Source organism: Nanorana parkeri, unplaced genomic scaffold (genome assembly GCF_000935625.1).
Source record: "Nanorana parkeri isolate BGI_ZX_2015 unplaced genomic scaffold, ASM93562v1 scaffold726, whole genome shotgun sequence".
In the NCBI taxonomy this organism is placed as follows: Eukaryota; Metazoa; Chordata; class Amphibia; order Anura; family Dicroglossidae; genus Nanorana; species Nanorana parkeri.
In genome coordinates, this window is record NW_017306994.1 from 241,773 (window position 1) to 258,010 (window position 16,238).

The window sequence follows — 16,238 nt, forward strand, 5'->3', positions numbered from 1 at the left end:
CACACAGGCTACCAGGAGACATCAGGGTGCCAATCCAGAACAACACAGAGTATGTAGCTTCACATTCATTTGTATTGCTGTATAATGTATTGCTGGGATTTGTACTTCAGCATAGCTCTCCTTACTCCCTTTCCTGGCTGCCTCTTCTCGCTCTCTCCTCTATATTCTCAAAAACAATAATTACCATGCACGGCGCTATAGTGTTCACGTTTCACCTGAAGAAAATGTGGCAACCCTACATACAGCAGTGATCATCTAATTTTTATATAGTTTATATTTTCACATATTTGTGTAGATGGTGTAGCAGTGCGTGGCAATGCCAGGACTAGTCTTGGTTATGGAGTTAATCGTAAATAGTTTGTTGCTAATGTTGCTTTCACCATTGAACATCTTGTACATGAAAATCATATCCCCCTTAATCTCCTTACTTCCAACGAGAACATATTTACATTTAGCAGCCTTGCCTCATAGCTCTGGTCTTCCATCCCCTTAATGAGATTGGTTGCCCTCCGCTGGACTCTTTCCAGCTCAAGGACATCCTTTCTGTGTACTGGTGCCCAAAACTTGACCGCATACTCCAGATGAGGCCAAACCAGTGATCTATAAAGTGGCACAATTATAGACTTGTCCCTGCAAAACATCCCTTTCTTAATACAGGACGGGATTCTACTAGCTTTGCTTACAGCAACCTGGCACTGCAAGCTATTATTCAATCTGTGGTCTACAATGACTCCCAAGTCTTTTTCCATTTCTGACTTCCCTAGTGGCATACCCATAATTGTATAGCCCATTTGCCTATTTTTAACCCCAAAGTGCATTACTTTGCATTTATCGACATTCAACCTCATCTGCCATATAGTTGCCCACTCCCCTATTTTATCCAGGTCCTCCTGTAATGTTCTAATGTCTGAGTCCGTGTCTATTACCCTCCCGATTTTGGTATCATCATTTGGTGAAACATAAAAATAAAAAAATAGGGACTATTCACACCCTCCCCAATATCGTTAATGAACAGGTTGAATAGCATAAGGCCCAGCACAGAACCCTGAGGTACACCGCTCATGACCCTAGCCCAGTCTGAGAAGGTGCCATTTATCGTTACTCTCTGTACGCGGTCCTGTAGCCAGTTTTCTATCCACGTATACACTAAGTCGTCTATGCCCATAGACCTCAGCATGTGTAGTAAGCATTTATGTGGTACCGTGTCAAATGCCTTTGAAAAATCCAGATATACTACATCCACCGGCCTCCCTCCATCTAGATCTCTACTTACCTCTTCGTAGAATGTCAGTAGGTTGGTCTGGCAGGAACGGTCCTTCCTAAATCCATGCTGATCATCATTTACTATGCCATTATCCTGAACAAATTCTACTAAGCAGTCCTTAATCATTCCCTCTAACAGTTTCCAAACCACCGATGTAAGACTAACTGGTCTGTAGTTCCCAGGTTGGCATCTTGACCCCTTTTTGAATATTGGTAATACCGTAGCTTTCCGCCAGTCGCTTGCTACTCCACCAGTCATTAAAGATTCCTTAAAAATGAGGAATAATGGTCTTGTTATAACCTGGCTGAGTTCTTTAAGTACCTTGGGGTGCAGGTTATCCGGTCCTAATGCTTTATTTGCATTAAGTAGTTTAAGCCTATGTTGTATCCCTGTTTCCGTCAACCACTGTGGTATGTTTTGCGATGAGCTATGTGTTTTCTTATGCACATTAAACCCGTCTTTTTCCTGAGTGTATACTGAGGAGAAAAAAGTATTCAACGCCTCGGCCCTCTCCCTGTCGTTTGTGACTAACTTCTCGTTTTCGTCCTTTACTGGGCCTATCTGCTCCTTTCTTACCCTTTTTACTGTTTATGTATTGGTAGAATTTTGGGGGAATACTTTTACTAACTGTGGCTATATGCTTTTTGCACTCTATTTTATCTGCCCAGATTTTTTCTTTTTTACATCTTTAATTACATTCTTTGTAGTTATGGAACGCCAATGCCGTCCCCTCCATCTTAAATTTTCTTTACACTTGGTAATAGCCTTCTGTAATGTGTTCTTAAAACAATCCCACTTCTGGTCTGAGTTCAGTTTGTGAAATAAGTTTTCCCATTTGATGTCCCCCACTAGATGGCGCAGCTTATCAAAGTTAGCCTTTCTGACATCTAGGGTTCTTGTCCGACCAGCCCACTTCCCTTTCCTGTACCCAATATTGAAAGTAATCACATAGATTACTTTCATAGGTTACACAGTGCCTCCCCAATTGCAATATCCTCAATTAACTCCGCATTATTAGAAATGATTAAATCTAGGATGGCATTTTTCCTAGTTGGAACCTCAACCATCTGATCCATAATTGTCTTGCAACATGTTCAGAAAGCGGCCTGCCTCTGTCGAACCGGAGGTACCATTAATCCAATTGATGTCTGGATAATTGAAGTCGCCCATTACGACGACATTGCCCTGCTTCCCGGCTATTTCTATTTGGGAGTGTAGATGTGCCTCCTCCTCCTCCTCCCCTATATTCGGAGGTTTATAAATTGGTAATACCGTAGCTTTCCGCCAGTCGCTTGCTACTCCACCAGTCATTAAAGATTCCTTAAAAATGAGGAATAATGGTCTTGTTATAACCTGGCTGAGTTCTTTAAGTACCTTGGGGTGCAGGTTATCCGGTCCTAATGCTTTATTTGCATTAAGTAGTTTAAGCCTATGTTGTATCCCTGTTTCCGTCAACCACTGTGGTATGTTTTGCGATGAGCTATGTGTTTTCTTATGCACATTAAACCCGTCTTTTTCCTGAGTGTATACTGAGGAGAAAAAAGTATTCAACGCCTCGGCCCTCTCCCTGTCGTTTGTGACTAACTTCTCGTTTTCGTCCTTTACTGGGCCTATCTGCTCCTTTCTTACCCTTTTTACTGTTTATGTATTGGTAGAATTTTGGGGGAATACTTTTACTAACTGTGGCTATATGCTTTTTGCACTCTATTTTATCTGCCCAGATTTTTTCTTTTTTACATCTTTAATTACATTCTTTGTAGTTATGGAACGCCAATGCCGTCCCCTCCATCTTAAATTTTCTTTACACTTGGTAATAGCCTTCTGTAATGTGTTCTTAAAACAATCCCACTTCTGGTCTGAGTTCAGTTTGTGAAATAAGTTTTCCCATTTGATGTCCCCCACTAGATGGCGCAGCTTATCAAAGTTAGCCTTTCTGACATCTAGGGTTCTTGTCCGACCAGCCCACTTCCCTTTCCTGTACCCAATATTGAAAGTAATCACATAGATTACTTTCATAGGTTACACAGTGCCTCCCCAATTGCAATATCCTCAATTAACTCCGCATTATTAGAAATGATTAAATCTAGGATGGCATTTTTCCTAGTTGGAACCTCAACCATCTGATCCATAATTGTCTTGCAACATGTTCAGAAAGCGGCCTGCCTCTGTCGAACCGGAGGTACCATTAATCCAATTGATGTCTGGATAATTGAAGTCGCCCATTACGACGACATTGCCCTGCTTCCCGGCTATTTCTATTTGGGAGTGTAGATGTGCCTCCTCCTCCTCCTCCCCTATATTCGGAGGTTTATAACAAACACCCACAATAAGTTTACGGCTAGCATCCATCCTATCTAGTCCTAGCCACAAGGATTCCACATCATCTCCACTACTTGACGTGATATCATCCCTTATGTGCATATTCAGATTATTTTTAACATAAATGCAAACCCCTTCTCCCACATATGTCCCTCCTGAACAGGTTGTACCCCTCTATATTAGTAGCCCAATCATGTGCGCAGTCTAGCCAGGTTTCTGCTATTCCCACTATATCAAAGTCCTCTTCGAGTAGCATAAGTTCAAGCTCTTCTAATTTATTTGCTAGACTTTCAGCATTGGTGTACATACATTTAATTTTTGTACTACTATGGGTTAACATTTACTTCTTTCTTGCTCCCCACTTCTTTTTTCATTTTTTTATTTGGCCTTGCTATCAGTGGTCCATTCCTAATTATATTATGAATAAAGCATGGAGTGCGGGGTGTGATTAGGGTACCAGTTATGTATTAAAAGGAGTATCCTGAGTCTAGATCACTTTATTCTAGCACCAGGATAGAAAACAAGAGGCCGTACAATGAATTTGATTTGCTACTAAACAAGAGGCCAAGTGCCCCGCTAAAGCTAGAGATTGGTCAGTAGGTTAAATATACCATCCAACATAAGACAGGTATTGGGTATCACAGTTGTACTTTTATTGAAGTTGTGTGAAATATGATTGTACATTCATTGAAATAAACTCAAATAAAATGAATATTTAATGAGACATACAGTACTTTGTACGTACATGTTTTATAGAGGTTTTGTAGTTTTAGGGCTACAGTCGCTCTGGAGGTATATGCTGTATTATTTATAGACATATATTAATTTTGAATCACTGAATATGAACAGTAAAATTGTATTGCATTTTAGACTACTGTTATAAGCTGTAATATATTGCGTTTCCCTTACCTAATTTGGGCAAATTGATTTTTATCTGGCACTTTACTGACATATGCGGTTTCCAAGGTCCTCGGCAAGTGCAATCGTGGGCAGCTGCATCGGCCTGAAAAAGGATCTTCCTCTGAGGTGCAGGCAGCCTGTGCCTGTTTTCAGGTGCCCGCAGCTCAGAGGAAGATCTGGGTCTCAGGCAGATACGGCTGCCCAAGATCGCGCTTGCTGAGGACCTCAGAAGCTGCATCTGTGATTTCTCCTCCTCCGGCTCCCTGACACCGCGCTGCCCGCCTGCGGACCCCTGGTGAGTCACCATACCTCCGACAGCCATGAGAACCACATAGCCCACCTGAGAGCCCACACAGGCTACCAGGAGACATCAGGGTGCCAATCCAGAACAACACAGAGTATGTAGCTTCACATTCATTTGTATTGCTGTATAATGTATTGCTGGGATTTGTACTTCAGCATAGCTCTCCTTACTCCCTTTCCTGGCTGCCTCTTCTCGCTCTCTCCTCTATATTCTCAAAAACAATAATTACCATGCACGGCGCTATAGTGTTCACGTTTCACCTGAAGAAAATGTGGCAACCCTACATACAGCAGTGATCATCTAATTTTTATATAGTTTATATTTTCACATATTTGTGTAGATGGTGTAGCAGTGCGTGGCAATGCCAGGGTGTCTTTTGGCAATATAGTCACCCAGGTCTCTCAGCCAGGGGGGCTGAGCAGTTCCAGAAAGTGCAAACGTTTACTGGGAAAGAGCTGGCTTTGCAGTTCTTCCCAGGTTTTCCTGATTTGGCTTGGGTTCCTGGAACTGGGAGATTTCAAAGAGCATTGGGAGGGATGAAATCTCCATTCCTGGGTCCAGGCTTTAGTGGCAGCCAGCACCTGATTGTGCACCTGTGTGCATCCCTCATGAGGAGGGTGCTGGAGTGTGTTCAGGGCTCCTGCTGGGAAGAGGGACCGGTGGTGTCTCGGTGTCAGGCGGACTCCACCCAGAAGCCAGGAGGCTGTGTATGTGTTGGAGGCTGGAAGGCCTAGAGAGGCTGAGAGAGCCAGTCACCCAAGGTGTATGGGTGTGAAATCAAAGGCTGCTGAAAGCTGCTCAAAGTGTCCAGTGTATTCCTGAAGAGATCCTGTTGAGGAAAACAGTAAGGTCCTGGGACTGGGACACTGAACAGGATAACCTGTGAAGGGTGAGCATTGGTGAGCCCATATCTGTTATATGCTGCAGCAAGCTATTTATGTTGGACTTCCTTTACTGTCTGCCTTTTGAACAGAAAATAAAGACGTTTTGTTAATGGAAAAGCCTGTGCGAGTGCTCTGTGAGCTCCCCAATATCACAATGGGTATGTACATACACTTATATTCTAAAGTCAGTGATAAGGAATGTCCTGTAGAATATCTATGCAGGTATAAAGTAAGCACTTTATAGGGAATTTAAGCAAGCACATTTCTTACTTATTATTGCTATTGCAGACCAAGCGTAAAGAACATTTTTGACTGGAGTTCTGCTTTAAATTTATCAAGGCTTATGTGGTAATAAATACTATATTGCCATGACAAACAACAACTTTTATTAAAGTAAAGCAAATAAACCAAAACTCACAATACTAAACAAGCGGTAGCACAATCAAGCAATATGCAAATCCAGGCAGATTGTCACTTTGGAAACAAATTACGCACAGAGAAACAAAATGTAATTCTAAAACACATCAGCAGCCATATTTTCCATTTCTCTGGACATATGCTACAACAACAGCACAACTTTTTAATTCCAAATCATTGCACTGATCACTATATCAAGTGATTTATGCCTTCCAGAAGATGTCTAGTACTATTTATGTGCCCAAGATGTGCCCGTGGTTTTCCTAACACAGTCCAAATGGGAATGGTGTGCAGTAAACCTACCACTCACACAATCTTTCAGCTTAGTGTGGCCAAATAATTAAAGTGCATCTAAATCTAAGAATTTAATTTTTTTTGCAGCTAACCAGGCCATTGAGGAGGTGACTGCAGAAGTTTTCTTTTTTTTCCTCGATTTCCACGTGATGATCCTGTCATTAACACACTTTAAGCCTAAGTCCTCATTCACACTAGAAACGGCCGGCACGTACAGCTCCGTGCTGCATACACGGCCGTATAGGGCAGCTCCCGGGAAGGACAGGTGCTGCATGTGATTAGTACGCAGCTCCTGTCCTTCTCTATGGGACTACGCGGCCGTACGCCCCCCTATGCTCACCTCAAGTGCACGTCCATGCAGGTGAGCGTACTCGTACACTGTCAGGATGGATCCTGTCTGCGTCCGAGTCAGGAAACATGCACCCGCACTGACCTGCACTTGAGATGAGCGTATGGGGGCGTATGGCAGCGTAGTCCCATAGAGAAGGACAGGGGCTGCGTACTAATTACACACAGCACCTGTCCTTCCCGTGAGCTGCCCGATACGGCCGTGCACACAGCATGGAGCTGTACGTGCCGGCTGATTCCTGTGTGAATGGGGCCTTAGGGTGACAACGCTCACTCACCCTACTGCATCTATGGCGAAGAAGGATTGTCAAGCTAGGGAAGGAAATATGTTAGGACTACAGGAAATCTCCTCTTTGACATAACAAGGGGGAAGATGTTCTGTATGTCACAGAGGTACCTAGGTGGAAGATATTAATGACTGAAATAACACTGCAGAGGACACAGGATTTCTAAAATAATCAACAGGTATTTTTTTCCCATTTTTTGAACATATAAAACAAAATGCTTTCAATTATATATTTAAAGCTGCAGAAAAAGTCACCCTTTCCGTGAGTCCCCTCCACACTGCAAGGGTTAAATGCTTGTTTTGTCTAAGGGATGAATAAACACCCTTGTTATCCTAACATAAGATACATAGTCATGATTAAATTCTACAACAATAACCCATAGCTTCCAGTAAAAAAAAAAAGACCTTTAAATCAAATAAATAAAGCTTTCGAAGAAAGGTGGCATTCTAATTGGTGTTACCTTGCACGTCACCTTAATAAACTAACCTTAACAACTAATGTGTGAACATAAAACTTACTGCCAATAACATAAGTCTTCAAAACAGACACAAGCCATTATTCACTACATGTCAAGAAATAACAAAGCAAACCATGCCATTAAAGCACTATAGACAGTATTAAGTGATGTGAAATACATTCAAACCATTATATTCTTCACTGCCCTAAAAAGCATGCCTGCTCACTGAGAAACGCTTCATTAAACACATATGCACGTAAACTAAGACTGAAGAATGAACTACTTACTGAATAAACTTTACAGGTTGCACTGGAAGTGTTCCACTTTCTTTACAAGACAGTGCTAGGGTAAAATGAAAGACGACTGCTGAGGCATTTTACCTTCCTGTGCAGGCACATTCTGGATTTTAGTTACAAGGTGGAGTTATTACAGTGGAAATCTACGCCTAAAAGAGTAATACAACCTCCTAACTCTTTACTAGCAGGGAGCAGAAAATCACGTGTCTCCATTGTCCCACTGACAACATCCTGTTACAACTTCACAAGTGTGCAGTGGTTAAAGGAGCTGTCATTCCAGACACACAGGATCTCCTGGTAATATCTGAATTAGCTTCGTGCAAAGAATATGACGGAAATATTTGACTTACATTTTTCACATCACACACACATTATATATAACCAACGAAGTCATCTTGTGGCCCAAAGAAGTACTGATGGGGTGGTCATAATAATCGGCCACTTAGTGTATATACACATACACACTATATCCACACACACACACACACACAGATTGTATACATACTGTATACCCACATAAAAATTTGTACAGTAAATATTTAAAGAACCTGCAGTTGTAAGATTTTGCAACAATAAGGAAGCCTTTGTATTCAATTCAATGAGGAGAGGGTTATGCTTGTAACTTTTGAGTGTATGTGCACATACTTATAGATATCCTTATGATAATCATGGATACACTTTTTATGTAAAGATATACACAGTACACTAACCTTAAAAAGTATTATGCTCACAAACTTTTTTTTCCAATAGTGATTTTAGATCAAACAAATATACATTGTCCAGCAAAGTATTATTTTACAGTTTTGCCCAAACACTTACAGTAGGGATGTCCCGATAACACTTTTTCAGGAGCAAGTACAAGTACAAGTACTTCCCCTCATGTACTTGCTGATACCAATTACCGATACTTTTTTTAAAAGGGACAGGTGACTTTAAATGATCCATAGTACAACTACATGTACTATGGATCATGATTAAACCTATTCATGTTAGCAGGGGAGAATTGTAAATCTATTGCTGTAGTGTAGTGGAGGTGTGTGCTGTGTATATGTACTACATATACATTACACACGTCCAGTACACTATAGCAATGCATTTACAGCCAGCCCCGTCCCAGCTTCCCTCACTCACAGTTTCACTCCGATCCCTGTTGCCTCATGCGGTGCCTCTTGCCTGCGGGCAGGATCGTTGCATCACATCTCGGTGCTTAGCTTGTGGGAGGCGCTCACAATTCTGCCCTGCTAACATGAATAGGTTAAATCATGATCCATAGTACATATACAGCACACATGTCCCGTACACTGCAGTAATAGAATTACAATTTTCTCCTGCTAACATGAATGGGTTAAATGATGCATAGTACATAATATGTAGTTGTACTATGGATCATTTATGGTAACCTATTAATATTAGCAGAGGATAATTGTAAATCTATTACTGCAGCATATTGGGAATATGTACTGTATATATGTAGGACATATAGAATACACACTGCAGTAATAGAGTTACAATTCTCCCCTGCTAACATGAATGGGTTAAATGATCTATAATACAACTACATATTATGTACTATGGATCATTTAATCCATTCATATTAGCAGGGGATAATTGTAAATCTATTACTGCAGTGTATTCTATATGTAGTACATATAGAGCACACACTGCAGGCAATAGATTTACAATTATCCTCTGCTAATTTTAATAGTTTCTACATAGGGACCCCCCTTGCCCTCACTCACTGTTCGATGATGGTGCCTCAGGATGTGCCTCGCTGTTGAGGTCGGCGGCGGCGCTGTGCGGGAGAGCAGCGGCGAGTCAGCGCTGATCCGGTGGGAGGAGCTCCAGGCGGGTCTTAATTTAGCTGGCCGGCGACTGCCCGATCACCTGCCAGCTAAATTAGGACCCCACTTGGAGCTCCTCCCACCGGACCAGCGCTGACTCGCCGCTGCTCTCCCAAAAAGCAGCCGGAAGGTAAGGAAAAGCACAAGGGACAGCACAGTCTCCAGCAGATGACCATGACTTGGAGAAAAGGGAAAGGATGAGGGAAGAAGGGGGGCAGAATAGAGGCTTGACTTTCTTTGTCTGTGTATTTGTGAAGACATGCATAGCTTACTAGCACACACATGGGTGCCTCCATAGAACCCTGCCAAGGAAAGGATCCCCCCTAAATCAGGATATAAGGACCAGTGCTCATGGTACCAGCTGATTCTGCAGGAAACTAAAGCTTTTACGCATCAAGAAGCAGTATCAACTGTAGGCTAATATGTTGCGCTTGGTGTGTGTATTCAACCTTTTTGTGTTCTCTCATAAACTAATGTTTGAGAAAGTTAATCAACAATAGTAAAAATGTAATCAAAGTGTATAGAAAACAAATAGTGTCTCTGGTGATACTAATTCAAAGTGCTTTACAACTGTAATTGATGTTATCAGCATTTTAAATAGCTGATAAACCTTTTAACTTTATTATCAATTCAAAGAAAGATCAAGCGGTGTCAATAAATGTATCAAAATACACATTTTTTTAGTACTACTAATCACAGTTTATTGAAATTCACACAATCATTTGAAGTCATACTTCATTTTGCTATTGCTTGTATGATTATACTGCAAAAGTCTATGATGTCCAATTTTGATTTTCTGTGTTATTGTTGTTCCCGTGTTTGCCTTAAACTGTCCATACACTAGTAGAGTTCCAAATGAACGTTCCCACGATCTTTCTTTACCTCCCAATAATGCCATCAGACACTTATCGAATGTCGATCAAAATTTCGTTTGATTTTAACATTAAATTTTGGAATGAATGGAGTTTCCCGAAATAAACCACATTCACGGTAAGAATTGCAGTCATTTGAGAAAAGTGTTCCATCTTGCTAATTCGAAATCCATCGTCGATTTGACCCCATTAACCCATAGAAAGTTCATTTCTGGCTGTAGATCCTCAGAGCCGACACTGTCCTTCCTCCTTTAGGGTAGCTACTTTTATTCCCCATGGTCCCTGTGTGTGTTGTAAAGTAGCCACCGCTCCAACCTCACTCCTGTGATGGTCTATAATCTCAATACAAATTAGTATACGAAACATGAGATTGTAGTACATAACGGGAGTGAGCTTGGAGTGGTGGCTACTTTACAACACACACAGGGCCATGGAAAACAAAAGTAGCCACGCTCCAGAAGGAAGGACAGAGTCGGCACCAATTCAGAGATGATTTGAGGATCTACAGCTGAGTGATATACAAATAAGATACATTTATGTTAATAGTTAAGGTATTTGAATGCATTTTTTAAATTTAAAGTGGTTCGAAAGCCTCCTAAAGCAGTAGATATAGGCAAAAAGTTGTTAAAAAAAAACCTAAAAAAAAAAATGCTTTAACAGCGGTTTAAACTTACCTTGTTATCGCTGCGCACTCAATAAACGAGAATCCAGAACTGCTTGTGCGGCCCCAAAGGATCTTGGGGCGGGCGCATGCGCAGTTGGGATTCTCGGCAGGGAGACGAGCATAGACGCAAGGTAAGTCTATAGCCGCGTGCACCCGCATGCAGACACCGTTGGATCAGAAGTGCCTGCAAGCAGAGAGGAGTCAGCGCTGGATCGGAGAGCCGCCGCATCGCTGGAGGGACAGATGAAAACATGAGAAAAGAAGAAGATCGGATTAAGAGACATCATTTAGAGAGGGCGAGTGGAAATTCAGTCAGGCACGCGGTCACGGATCGCGTACCTGACTATGAGAGCAGCCGCTCCTTGCTGTCCTGTCCTGGCTCCGTTACTTTCGATCGTTCACCGGAGCTCTGACAGTTCTGAGCCCGGTTCGCAAGGATGGATTAGTAAGGTCTGCAGACCTTACTGCAGAGAACGGAGCTCAGAACTGCAGAGGTCCGGCCGAAAAGGAGGTAAGTGCTGACATTAACATGGGGGGGGGAGGAGCGAAAAAAATGTATCCTTCAATGTCACTTTAACTCCTGAGTTTAAAGTAACTTCAAAAGATATAAAAAGGACATACATTTTGTCCATTGCATTAGAAAATTGACTATTAGAATAAGACAAATCATGAAGTAACCAGCAAGTGCCCAGTTCTTTTGCGGGAACAACACCTAAAGCAGATATATTGATGCTATCAAAGAGAGATGAATCAAAGAAGGCCAACCCACCATTCTTCCTTTTATGGGACCAGTAAAACAGAACAGAACACTATGCTGATCTCACCTCAATCTCCAAAAACTGTAAGCGAAGGGAAGCTTGAACTGCTACACAAAAATATTAAAAAGGAACTGACGAGAGCATCAGGCATTTAGCTAGAGCAAATTGAGCAGACTTTCATTCTTCCAAACTTGGAGAGCTGGCACAGGTTTAAAAACATTGGTGCCAGGTTTATCATTGTGCTTGCCCAGCTTATGGACGCACATAAGTAATCAGGGGAGTCTTGTGTATTAGTGCAATGCTACCTTTAAACAGAAGAGGGTTATAGTTGCCTTTTTTGGTCTTAACACTACCAGAGAGGAAGCCACAATTTCACAGAACACTTTCAAAGTCCAATAGTGAAACTGCACACACACTGAAAGTTATTAAAAAAGAACTTGGGGCAAAGCTTTTATTAACCCTTGCATTGGGGCTACCCCTGCACTGCAAGGGTTAACTACTCATTTTTGTCTATGTACTAAAAAAAGGTTATACTCGCACAAACTGCCGTTTCCCTGATTCTCCAGTCTCTGAAACATCTCTCCTCTTACACTGCAGCATTGGAATGTTTCTCAGCATCCTCACATCTATACACAGTGAAGGGAATTTATCAAAACTGCAGCAAACAAAACAGAATAAAATGACGAGAGAAGCTGACTACCGAATTCTGTCTGGTCCAGTCTTGATAAATTCCCCCCAGTGTTTGAATGTGATGATTTACGGGACCTTAGAACGCTGCAGAGGAGGAGAGAGAGGCCGAAGGACCGGTCTGAGAGCAAGTCGGCTTTGCAGTTCAAGTGAGTAGAACTATTTTTTTTAGCACCTAGACAAAAACAAGCATCCCCACTGCAAGGGCTAATAAACGTTATGCCTGGAGTTCTTCTTTAAGTCATTATGTGTTACAATACATAATTTTGCTAATTATTTTGTTTTACAGAATAGTAATAATGATGCACGCTACCAAGGCCAGATTTACTCTCTCTGCTGCCCCAAGGCCAGGTTCCTCAATGCGCTCCCCTAACTCCTTTACCTGCCATAACCACCCACCATGGAGAATGAGAGACCTGCGGGCTGCATACAATGTCGCCAAGATTACTTGTACAAAACAAGAAGTGGCTTCCCTGCTGTACATTTAGCTCTGCTTGGCCAAAGCAGGGCTAAATGTAGAAAACAACTACCCGCCCGGGCATCGGGAGAGATCAGTTCCACACCCCTGCTGCCCCTCTACTCCCTGCTGCCCCAAAGGCCGGGCCTTGGTTGGCCTTGTGGGAAATCCGGCCCTGCATGCTACAGAATTTGCCCCATTTTCAGCCTATATACACATTTATAAATGTCTCCCAGGGTATGTAGCCCAGAACTTTATTACAGTCCATACTTCACTACATGGAATCATAAGCATTAATACATTGTGTATTTATTGAAAAAAAATCATTTTGCAGCAGTAGCTCCTGACATTTAGCAAATGCCAAAGCCATACGTTAATTTGAATATCCTCTCACATAGGAGTTGTGAATCAGTGAAATACAAGTCCTGCTTTATACTGATTTAGAGTGAGGAGTGCAATTAAAACATGTTTTTGGAAGGATGTCATAAGTTCTATGTTCAACAAAGATTGGGTACTTACACTATTTTATTTAATGTGCCTGATAATATTGTGACAGTGCAAAATCACTTTTTTTTAAATATATATTTTGCTTAATGTGCACTATTCCTTGATGTAAACCAACAATTTTTTGCACACATTCTAATGACTGGCTTGGTACCAATGGATTTGCGCAAGGCCAATGTGGTGCCTATATTTAAAAAGGGATCATTAACAAGTGATTACAGACCTGTAAGCTGAAAATGACACTAAACTCAGGAGTTAAATCTTGAAAATGCATTCAACCACTTGCTGTCCGAAGCAATTTCTTACTATTTGCACACACATTATATACCGTATTTTTCGCTCCATAAGACGCACCAGACCATAAGACGCACCTAGGTTTAGAGGGAAAAAAACGAGAAAAAAAAATTGTTCACACCAAATCCAGTGCGTTCCCACAGTGCGATCACCTGCCTGGGAACGCATGGCACAGCAATGCCCACGGTGCAGTGCAATTGCAAAAAAATAGTGCAAGCAATCGCACTGCTGTGCCATGCATTCCAGTGCGGGCGATCGCACTGTGGGAACACACTAGATTTGGTGTGAACAAACCCTAAATGTTGTGGGAAGATGAATTGTTTTAAATCACAAATACTGAAGTGACCTATGCAAAGCAGGAATACTGTAATTAAAAACAATCACTTTCAATATTCCATGATCATTCAAGTTGTTGTTCACCGTGAAAAAAGTTCTGAGAATTCTCTCTCTCTAAACCACAGATCCACTGCTCTGCACTGCCCGGCCCACACAGCTGGAGGAGGAGACACCAGCTGATGCTGGCCCTGTAGGATCAGGACCCCGCAGTTGCCCTGTCTGTGCCTGAACCGGTGCCGTGGACTGGTGTAACCCTCCCGGCGGGTGTACAAATAAAAAAAAATGCTAGTTGCTATTTTTCATGTCGCACAATATTTGCCCAAATGTTTATCAAACCAGTATTTTTAAGATACAATACACTAAAATGAAATTTAACGCACAGAAACAGAATATAATTACACATTTTGGTAAAATATGAAAGATGGGGTCATGTCGGGTAAATAGATACCAAACATGTCAAGCCTTAAAATTGCGTTCGCCCGTGAAGCCGCAAAAAACTTCAATACCCCAAATTTCCCATAGCGAACACTTTGAAAGCTTTTACCACTCATCAGTTTAGTGCTAACAGTGATTAATGGCTCTAGAATTATTGCTCTCACTCTAACCTTATTGCTTTTACATAGAGATCTGCTTCCCCAGCTTCTTCTCCCGACTCTAAGAGCTGGAGAATGTAAACAGTGACACCAGAAATTATGTAATACACATCACTTCCGTGTCCAGTGATCAGAGGAGAGATCAGTGACTGGAAGCCTGCTGATCTCTATCTGATCGTTGCGGGGAGACCGGCCATGCGGGTCCTGGGGCCACACAGGGGACAGCAGAGCCCGGGGAAGCTGGCAGTACAAAGGACCAACTCCAAGCTCACTCCCATGATGGACTACAATCCCGATAGAAATTAGTAAACTAAACATAGGATTGTAGTCCATCACTGGAGTGAGCTTGGGGTGGTGGCTACTTTACAACACACACAGGGACCATTGGGAACATAAGTAGCCACCCTCCAGAAGAAAGGACAGTGTCAGTACCAATTCAGAGATGATTTGAGGATCTACAGCCGAGTGATACGCAAATAAGATACATTTTTGCTAATAGTTAGACTACTTGAATGCATTTTTAAGGTTTAACTCCTGAGCTTAGTGTCACTTTAACCTCATATTTTCTTTTTATTGTTTGTCCTCTCAGTTCTTGTTTGCATGTACTCATATTATAAGGTACGTGCCCTCAAGATAGTGTGTAAACTATTGCTACCATCTACTGGGACATTAGCCCAGATTGCAAACATTCTAAACTCTACTACATCTGTACCAGGAAATGTATCTTACCTTTGCATAATAAATAACATATTAATATTAATTGCTGGCACTCTTAGAAATATGAATATGGCCTTGCATGGGTTTCAAGCTAGCCAGTGCAGCTAGGGATTTTCAAACCCATTGAGCTAGAAAGAGAGAATAGGCAGTGGTTAGTTATGTGCTTATTTATACTTGCAGGCATATCTTATCTCATATCTGTATATAAGAGTTATAAAAATGCATATGTATGAATAGAATCATACAGTGCTATCAATGTATGCAATTCCCTCATAAAGTGAAAGTTAAGTTCTTACATATCATTTTTTTTAAATACACGTGCAAACCTCTTCAATATGTAGATAACAAGTGAAAACATAATTATGTGTTCCTTTATTAATTAAATCAGCCTCATAAAGTTCTTCTACAAATGGAATTCACATTTAAAAAGTTATTTGGTACATCAATTAGAAGTCGCTGTGCTCCTTCCCAATCAGCCCTTTGTGTAACACCACCATTAAAATGTTAAACTCGCCTGACACTCAGGACATGCCAGATAAGATATTGCTCAATATAGTACCACAATCTCTCTCAAATTTAATGTGGAATTGTGTATATTCCAAAGAAAGCACAGACCTTCTGAATCTTCCCTCCATTCCTTATAAACACATTAAGAGACACAAAGGCATAGTCAAAATAGTGTAAAGTACTTTAAGGGCTGTCCCTAAGGTATTTGCCGCCTGAGGTGATGTCGTTCCATGTTGGG

General features: G+C 41.6%; 1 protein-coding gene across 2 annotated transcripts in view; it reads right to left on the reverse strand.

Annotated features, from left to right (window-relative positions):
* The window catches only part of RPH3AL (rabphilin 3A-like (without C2 domains)), a 153,211-nt gene that overhangs the window by 125,283 nt on the left and 11,690 nt on the right, over window positions 1–16,238 (reverse strand). The window lies entirely within an intron of this gene.